Raw genomic sequence first — 10,210 nt, forward strand, 5'->3', positions numbered from 1 at the left:
CCGAGGCCTGCCTGGCAACAGCCTCCAGACTTGTGTTAGAGGATCTCTAGTGCAATACCAATTCAGAGAGCACTGCTCTAACTGTTGGGCCACTGATCATATGACTTCCTGCAGCTGCCCAGTTTTTCGGAAAAAAAAACCCAAACAAACCTCCTAGAACAATGCCCACAGATCTGGGTGCTGCTTAAACAAGGCCTGCAGGTGCCTGTTGCATGAAAGGTAGAGATCCCTAATGACATAAATGCGTAATGAATTGTCCAGGAGTAATGGCAGACCTGGAAGAATTAGTCCTGAAACAGAAAGTATCTAGTGTTGCAAGAAATAAAGGTTTATTTTTAAATAACAAAGTCATCCAAAGGGGTAGATATGTTTTTCTTGCTTCCCTGAGTAATATTAAAGTGGTGGTGGAAAGGAAAGATTCTCATCTTTTATGGAAATAAGGCAGAAAAACTGAATTCTTATTGTAAATGTTACCAATATCAACCAACACCCTACAAGTAACTTTGAGAGCATAACAAGATATTCAGCCAGTATTTCCTATACAATAATCTGTCTGAATTACCAGTTTCCCCCAAAAGCCTACAGTGACAACTTTAACACATCTTGTTTTTTCTTACTTTAAACAGAGGATAAGATAGCGCAAAGCGCATGCTTGTATGTATCCCAAGCAAAATTTGGATGAGCAAAACCTGGATTATATTCGCAAAAGGCTCCTGGATTTACAAAAGACCAAGACAGAATGTTGGTTATTGATTTTCATACCTGGGATTTTCAAAATCCTACGACCACTCTAAAGCTTATTTATATATAAGTGATTTTTTAAATAGATTTTGGACTAGGCAGTGTGGTCTAAGGTTTAAAGCAAAGGGCTGAGAAACAGGAAACTTGGGAGAATTGGGTTGGATGACAGCCTGGATAAACGCATGTGGTTTGTTTGCATGATTTTCAGTTAATAACAAGGGAGATCGGGTGTCTCAGAAAATTCAGAAAAGGGAAATAAAGCTTTATCCTGCCAGTTAGAAAAAAAACGAAAAACCTTCATATGAAGGTAACTGAACTGGTAAATAGTAATGGAAAGTAGTTGTGTGAAATGGAGAAAGCCCTAGATAATGTACTCCAGGGGACAATCCTGTACCAGTTTGCAACAGGACATCTAGACCTGTGACTGCAGAAGTGTTGGTACAGCATGAAGAAAAACCAACTAGTGACCAGCAGAGTGTTCCTGTCCTCTCACTGACACCAACCAATGATTCAGAAAAAGCTGAACAAAATCCCTTTAGTGTATTATGGAAACAGTCAAAACCGTTTTTAGTTGTTTTCCCAAACATGTTCTTCCATGTAAGATAAGGCCTAAAGGCATATGAGGTCCAATATATCTTGTAATTGTTATCCTACCTAGGGCAAGTTCAGATGTTGGGGAGGGGGGGTGTGCACAAAGGTCTGATGTTTTGAAGAAAGCTTGGAGAGCTGCCTAAGTGGTTAATTAAAGGCAATTTTTTTTTTTTTTTTTAAAGGAGACAGTCCAAAGACTCACAAATAAGTCTGCAGGAATAAGACATCCAATTATTTGAGGTGAACAAAGGGTCAATTTGGTAGATAGTCTACTGTTCCACTGCTGATTCCAAGGCTGTCTCTCTTCTTTGATCTTCTCTGATGCTCACCCCGCTCCTAAACTGCAGATCAACACAAGCTCCAAGGGGCTGCAGGCAAGAACAAGGCAAGCGAAGCTTGACCTTGTGATGAGTGCTGCAGATAAAGTGCCTCTGTTTTCTGCTTTTTTCTTACCTTTTTTCTGAATATTAGTCCTGTGCTTACATTTTCATAATAACTTCCCAGTTAAAAACAAAACAAAACAAAAAAACCCCTGAAATGTTGTCAGTTTGCATAATGAAGCATGTAGAAGTCGGCCAGTCTTCAGTTATACTTCTTATTTTCCTTGAGGCTGGATTACCAGATACTTCTCTGGCTTTATTTACAACCTTAGGAATGAGGACATCAAGAAGTTATTGCTTCTTGCTTGAGAAGCTTTTGGTTTTAGTCAATAATCATAATTTTATATCACAGCAAGCCCTTTTTATCTGAGAACTATGAAGGTCAATCTCGCAACTTCACTATATAGAAAATATTATTTGGTCTGCTTCACATCTACAGAAACTATGCTAGCATTACAGCACTGAGAAAATCATTTGCCAATCAGCCTTTAATTTTGGGTCCCTCATGGTTCAGGCTACACAGGCAGGGCTTGGTCTTAGAGGTTAGAGTGCTAGCTCTCAAGTCAAACTGGTACCAGGTGCTTAACTTAAACCTGATTCACCTAGTGCCTAAGTTCCAGGTATTTTTACATGGTGAATTCAAGCCTTTAAATTAAATGTAAAATTTGTTTAAAGGTTCAGCCAAACTTTTTTGCAGCAAACCTTAACAATAAAATTAATCAAGTTTACATCACACTGAAATTCAACTGTTTAATGCCAGCTTACTAATCAGACTTGTGAGTATTGCTGATTAATCACTAAAACATTGTTCCTTAAGTATTATTGCTTAAACTTGAGACTTGCTTTTGAGTTATCATTATCCTTATGAAAAGGGAATGTCAGATGAGCTGCTTCTGAAAATTTTATCTTTTACAGCTTACCTGTCTTAACTTTCTGTCATAATTACTTGAATTTTTTCTTGATTAAAATGTCAACGTCCAATGTCCTCCTTAAGTATTACACTTTGAGTGTGTAGAGTGTGAAAACACACTTCTCAAAGTATATCCACTTTGGGTAACAACATTGTTAGGCTGTAGAGTTACTGTACACCGCTGCAGACAGTGGTCATGGATTCCCACCTTGAATCCTTCTCAATTCCTTAAAGGAGACCTTCAGTCATGGGATTTTTCTTTTCTTTTGCTTGTTCCTTCATATTCTGGCAAGATTTCCATTTCTCTGACATTGTTTTCTAAAGTTATATGAGTTGTGATTTTCTAATGTATATGAAATATCAACAGATGAAAACAGATGAGTTGAGCAGCTCATGTTCTGATGTATCTGTGCAGGAAAGGGGGCTGTGGGGGGTGGTCCTGAGAGCTCATCTGTCCCTTTGTTCAACATCCCTGGAAACTCCTGTGTTTGAGACCATCCAACCCATTGGATGAGGGAGAAGATTTTATGTGGACTAAGAAATTTGTTTATTCTTTGGATCTTTGATCTGTATGTATGCTATGCCTTATTAATACTTAGTTTGGTATGGCCAATCACAGCAGAGGAACAGCTAGGACATGACATCTTGACACTGGTGTGGAAGAAGAAAGAAAATGAAGCAAGCTACTCACATATTTCTGCAAGAAATATTTACATGTGGCATTCTGGACAGAAAAGACCATATCCACACTTCGGCCCAGATCTGTCTACTTTCTGCACGTGCCCCAACAAGCACAACGTCAGGGACAGCTAGAACATGCTCTTCAGAGTATGCAGACCCTGTGTACACTGCATGTATTGGCATGTCCCCAGAAAGACATGCACAGGCTTTCACACTAAACCGATTACCTGTAAGGCAGCCATGCAGAATAAGGTGGATGGGAAAGGAAGTATATGTGTCTCCAAAGGCTCATGAAAGAAGGTGCTTTTTTCAGAGCAATGCAATTACATTTGCCTATTTAGAGATGCAAGGAGACCACAGAATAAAGAAAAAAAAAAAAGATCGTTTCAGCAAGGGTCTACAGAAATAGCTAGATAGTCGTAATGAGAATTTGGCTGGCCAAGGGGCTGATTTTACCCATGGAAAGAAAAATGTTCTGAAAATAGAGACATGCTGGCTGGCACATATTTTCCAGCAGTATTCCTTTAACATGCCCTGGCTTCTTTTGGAAAACTTGCTTTAAAGAAGTCATCCTCCATGTTCATCCAGGCCTTCATCTTTATGATTAGAAAACTGATAAAGTCCTAGCCTGTGGCAAGTACTATGACAGTTTGTATTATGTGAGTTGTCTTCCTCAGAAAAATGCTCATCTGCAAGTTTTTAACAGCTTACATGAGTATTATTTTTCCTGAAGATTCCTACTTGAGGGTTTTTATGTGCCACATATCAGGTGAAAAATGTCAGTCGTGCCTGGTACGGCCATCTCCTTTTGTTTTAAGTGTGATCATGTCTTCCCCCCCGACCCTCCCCGAGAAAAATATGCATGTCTCTGCGTGGATGTATCTCTATTCTTTACCACATTCTGAAACAGCAATGTAAAATGTCTTGACATTTTCCACCAAAAAAAAGCAATAACAAAGAACCCAACAACTTTGGGATAAGTTCATGCCTGGAATGTTTCTGAAAAAAAGAAAAATCACAGAAGATTATATTTCAAAAGAGAGTGATGAATAATGGAAAGTATGAACTGTGAAGTTCTATTATATCAGTTGTATTTAGGTTAACCACATTTAATTTTTTTAAGCGCATAAATCCTTAAGAAATGTTAATCACATGATGGACTTATTTGTAAATTTACTTACTGCCCTGAAGGAGACACTGATTGTTGCATTCTGTGGTGACTCATGAGCATCTCTGGTTCAGGCTGCCAGGACTGAGAAAGCAAACTGAGTAGTATGATCTTGTATGAACTGTGCTTCAATTTCCAGTAGAGTTATCCTCAGGACACTTCATAGCATTTTTTAACACACTAAGATATGAAAACTAAAACCAGGGTGATATAAAAGTCTTTTGAAACTTAGCATTGTTTTCTTTCATTCTGTTAAAACTGAAAATTATGCAGTTTAAGCATACATACACAGTTAAACAGGAATATCCTATATTTTAGTTGCCCACTATATTCAAAATAGTTATTCCAACAAATGTGCAGAAAAACCTTTCAAACAGTATGTGAAAGTTCTTTTCATTATAAAGATACATTACTTCTCAATTTCACTTCCAAATTCAAGTATCACCAACTTTACACAACAGTTATTGTTCTCTAAATATCAGAAGTAAACCTGCGTGCATGCTACATTTTAATAATATGTATATATTTTAAAATTGAATTCTTTATTGCATGTCAATGAAAAAAATAAGCCTACAGTAAACTCAAAGCCCTATCAAGTGATGCCATCTGTTTTTTTCTTCTATTGACACGACAAACAGATTTAAGATATATTTAACTGAAGTATTATCAATGACTAAATATATCATGAGTGACAACGTATGGTAGTAGACACAATTAAAAAATAGTTACTTGGGTTCCTATTTATCTGTCAAGTGAACTGATTTATCTGCTGTCCATAAATGAACATCAGCTGTAATCTAATGGCTTTTTAATAGAAGGAAGCTTGACAAAATACTGGCAGATGGTATTCTGGGTAATGATCCAGACTGCAGTGATCTCAGTAATGACTTATTGTATCTATTTACGTGGCCTGAAACAAAAGGGGGGGAGGGGAGCTAAAATGATTCAACCAGCCTAGGCTGCTCTGGCACTGTAAATGTTTAAATCACTGAAGCAGCCCATTTGCTTCCGTAGCGGGAGAAAACATGAAATTGATTAAAACAGCATAAATGCAACAGGAAAATCTTCCTCCTCCGCAGCCAGTTTGGGAATGGAAACTTACCTAGTTCTCAAGGTCTTTTTTTTTTGTGTTGTTGCTCTGAAGTGGTCAGTTCAGGGGAATTTCTGTCCTTTAAAGGAAAAAGATCTCACAGTACCACTGGGCCACTCCAGCATGCCTCTTCTCAAGCAGTGGTGATCTGCTTCCAGAACAGGAGCAATGAGAGTAAGAAAGGCTTTAGGAATCATGAAGGACTGTTGTGTGCCCTGAAAATTCTCCTGTTGCCTCACATTGACATGGATCACGATACAGGGCTTACAATGACTGTTTTCTGCTTCCCCCTACAACTCACAGAAGCAACTCCAAAGAGCCATCATAAACTGCAAGGAGTATCTCCTGACTTTGTCACAGTTACACAGTTTCTGAAACCTGAAAAAATACTTATGTCCTGTAAAATTCCATTTCAGATACTGAAACTCCCATTGAAGGTACAGTTTGATGATCTAAGTAAATACAAATGGAAGCCTCATGGAGATTTTCATACATACCTAAACATATAATGAGAAAACTCTTGCAATTAACATTATATAGTAAGTCCCATTGGAACAGAAAAGGTCTGTTGAACATTCTTTCCCAGCCTCACCTATTGTGATACTTCCACTGCTGAAAACAGTGCTGGGAAACTTCTTGATCTACTGTCTCAGAAATATCTGTCCCAATAATAAACAGGATGACCTGAACTTCATTTCGGCACCAGTGTCACACAGTATAAATTAAGGGGTCATTGCAATCTGCTCAAGAAGAACTAGGTGTTATGCTGGACAGTTTGCCATGGTACTGGACAACAGATAAGCAACATTACACTGAGGTACACAGGTGTTGGTGACAGGCAAGAAAAATATCCTGAGAGAATAGCTATCATGTTTATATGCACTTTCAGTCAAGGCATCCAGCCTAGCTGTTGTCAAAGTAGTCTATAGTCAAGATGTACTTCTGGTTTTCAAGTACTTTGAGATGCCCTGGGAGCACAAGTGGCAAAGTTGTGCTATTTTCCATTAGATGTGTTCAGTGTTTAGGTGACCTGCTGTGGACAGTTTTAGCACTGTGAAATCCTGACCCCCCCCCGCAACGCCATTCAGTCCATCTGTAAGGATCTGCAAGGATCGCTTAAGAGAGAACTTCTGCGGCTAGTCAAAATCTGCTGCTCCTTCCATAGTAGCATCAGCTACAAGACTTCCTTTTCTCATGAAGCAAGTGCTTTTAATTTACAAGCATAGTCCACCAATTTCTGGTTTGGAAGGATTGGTCTAATTTCCTGTGAGTCTCTGAGAAAACCTCAGAAAGATTTGTCTCATAAGACATCTGGCCAGGTCTAACGTATGGCACTCCCAGAGCTCAGACCTTCACCCTGTGTGAGTTGTTGGCTTTATGAGTTTTTACAAACTGCTGACAGACATGGGGAGATAGGAACTCTGGTAGCTAGGGCTGAGATTAAAATCTGTTTGCTCCCTTCCAGTCTGCAGGAAGCTAAATACTTGTTTGTGCTGTTCTAATGTGCCCAGAAAGCCAGTGTTTAGCTCTGCAGGCTGACACATGGCAAATGATGTTTAAGAACAAACCTGCATGCAGATGGTCTGCACTGAGGGTACACAGATAAACAGAACAAAACGCTGTATTCTCCCATATCTCACCTGACCCTCTGACAACTGACATCCTTTTAAAAGTACTCATACTTGAGATGAAGTCCGCAGCTAATCTGTAGCCTTAAACAAATTCCACAAAACCAAAGGCTGAGATGGGGGAATCACCACCAAGGGTATTACAGGTTGGAAAGAGCAAGAGATGGGAAATCAGGTGCAGGAAGGATAGAAGGGAAAAAGAACAGGGTTAAAGGTCATCAAAGGCTGATTAATTCCTAAAGAAGATAAGGCTTTGGAGAAAACTTTCCCTCCTATTACCTTCACAGCTAATCCATAGCTAAGTCACAGTAGCTTTTGTACGGATAACATAAATATACATATGAAAATATAGGAAATACTGATTTTAAAAGAGTATTTTTTCCTGCTTGCTACTTCTTCTTTAATCTTTTTATAATAGGCACTATCTTAGAACTAAAACACTTGAGGTATTCATGTTTCATGTATATGACCTAAAATGGACGCTCCTTCTCTAGTCAAGTGACATAGTGAGCCTTACAAAACTTTAAGGCCTTAAGGATTTGGACAGGATGCTCACTCAATGTGTTTCCACTTCACATTAGCTCTGTAAGACACATTTAAGCTGGTTGGATTCATTAATATGAACATTAGAAGCACACAGGCATATACAGTGAGTCAAGAAATGCATCAAACCATGGAAGCTGTATTCACTTTAGCTGAAGTTGACTTGTCTGTGATCAAAGTCTTTAACCAACATTTAGGTCTTTTGTTTGAAGTTTATATTTGGGAAAGGTTTATTATGCCTCAGGGATTCTCTTTGTTAGAAAGTAAGATCTTGAGCAGTAGTCAATCCTCTTGAAATACTGCTCTATAAATAATCCATTTTCTAATTTTTTTTTTTCCTTCTATCATGGACACTATCCATTCCAGAAAAAAATACAAATCTTTGGAAGTAGAGTCTAATTTTTGGTAACAAGTTATTTATTAATGATGCTATTTTCTAATAAAATTGTTATTTTATCACATCTTCTTTCACCTGATTTATACAGCTGTGAAATAAGAAGCAAGTCCTGAAAGGTCTTAATTTCTTCCAGAATACTGAGTAGCTCCTTATAGCAACAATTGATATAAAGGTCATAATCACTAATGGCCAGACTACAGGAATATTCACACAACTCAAAAGTCTCCTTTTAGTACTTTTGGGGGTTATTTCTGTGATGTGAACTGGATAATCTAGAGAGAGTTATTTGTCTGTTTTTTCCAAGGGCTTGTCAAGCATACTGTAACGAACATTTCTGCTTGGGACACTTAGATGTAACATTTTCCATGGCTTTCCTTTTGGTGATTTGTTTTGTTCTTTCTTACCTATATTCACAAGTGGTTTTCAGAAGTAGGGTCCTATAAAACTTATGGTAACAAAAGATGACAAAGAGGAGGAAATTTCTAAAATACAACTAAATCACAAAGTGAGTTTGTTTAGGAAGTTGCTGGACATGCTTCCATTTGAATATTTTTTTTGCCTGTAGCAGCTATTCAGCTGTCCTTTTAATTTTTCACCTTTTGCCTTTTGCATGCTCATTGAAACGGGAGCTGCATGTATAACTGATGCATTCACAACCAATTCGTTCAAGTTTCATGTGCTACGTACAGCTCGGCATGCTTTCTTCAAGCACATACTTTTTTTGAACAGTGCAATACTGTGCAGACTCAACTGCTGTTCTTGTAGCTCTCAGTTTCTCTCTCCCTTACCTTTCTTAAAAGTTGAGGAGCAGTCAGATATTAAATTAGTCCCACCATTTATAAAGGGATTTGCTTATATTTCTTAAGATTTAGTCAGGGTAGTGTAGGCTATTGTATTAAATACAGTTTTAAGTTTCCTTGGTCTAATGTCAAGATTCCACCGTGTATTAATAACCAACATTAGAATAAGAAGACACAGAAGAGGTATATTTTCCTTTATTGTTTATTGTAATACAAGAAAAACAAATCTAGAAAGCACATTTCATGGAGCACCATATTGTAACAAAATTTTGCTGGCTCTCCTACAAAGTGTATTTTTGACATTTAAACAATGACACACACATAGTCAGTACACACAGGCATCTACACCCCGGTGGTCTTATTAACGGCCCCAAAGAGACCCCTCTTTCAAATACAGAAACACTAAGGTGCACAGAGGAATGCCAGTGTGAGGGCATCTGAACGCCAACTGAGTTAATTACTCTTTTGTTAGCGATCTTCATAAGCACACAAGCCTTCATTGTCTCACCCCAACCTCTCTTCACTGAAGCCTCCAAATTGGGCCCAAAGATCACTGAATATGGATCCGGCACAGACATGGTGTAGAGTTGAACAAAACTGGCCAATATTCCCTACCTGATATCTCTTATTGCTTTGGTTATAGTACTGAATGAAAGTCTTAAAAACTCTTAAACCTACACTCCACGTCACAGAAAAGCCACTTTCACACATACAGAAACATAACCTCTGTCCCCACACACACCTGAACGCACAGAACTGATACCTTTTTGAGAAGCTTTGTGGGTTTCCCCACCAAGATCACCTTCACAAAAATGATTGCATTTTGTTTTTCAAAGTGTTCAGACAGTTGTTCAACAATATATTTCATAATATATTTCTTTCTTTTTAATAGACAGGGCATGTTTTCCTGCTGCCTTAAATTTATGTCATTGTCTACACAAGCAAGAGCAAAATGCTATCGTTTTCATCTGAATAATGATGCTAAGCACAGAACAATGTAGAATGATAGCCCAGAATAGCTTTTTACCTTGCTCAAAATAAAAAAGTACTGGAAGTTTCCCATACTAATGTTGAGACACAGTATTGGGGTCTCTATTATATACAGAAGCCTTCCAGAATACTTTCAGGCACCTATTTTGTGAGCTATTGCTCAATATGTATGTCACACTGAAGCACCTCAAGTAATATGGTTTAGTGCCCTCAAACAGTGAGAATAAGAAACAAAAGCAAATCTAGCCTCACAGCAGACTAGACCAATTTGAAGTATGATACTAGCTGGAC

This window comes from Harpia harpyja, chromosome 3 (assembly GCF_026419915.1).
Source record: "Harpia harpyja isolate bHarHar1 chromosome 3, bHarHar1 primary haplotype, whole genome shotgun sequence".
In the NCBI taxonomy this organism is placed as follows: Eukaryota; Metazoa; Chordata; class Aves; order Accipitriformes; family Accipitridae; genus Harpia; species Harpia harpyja.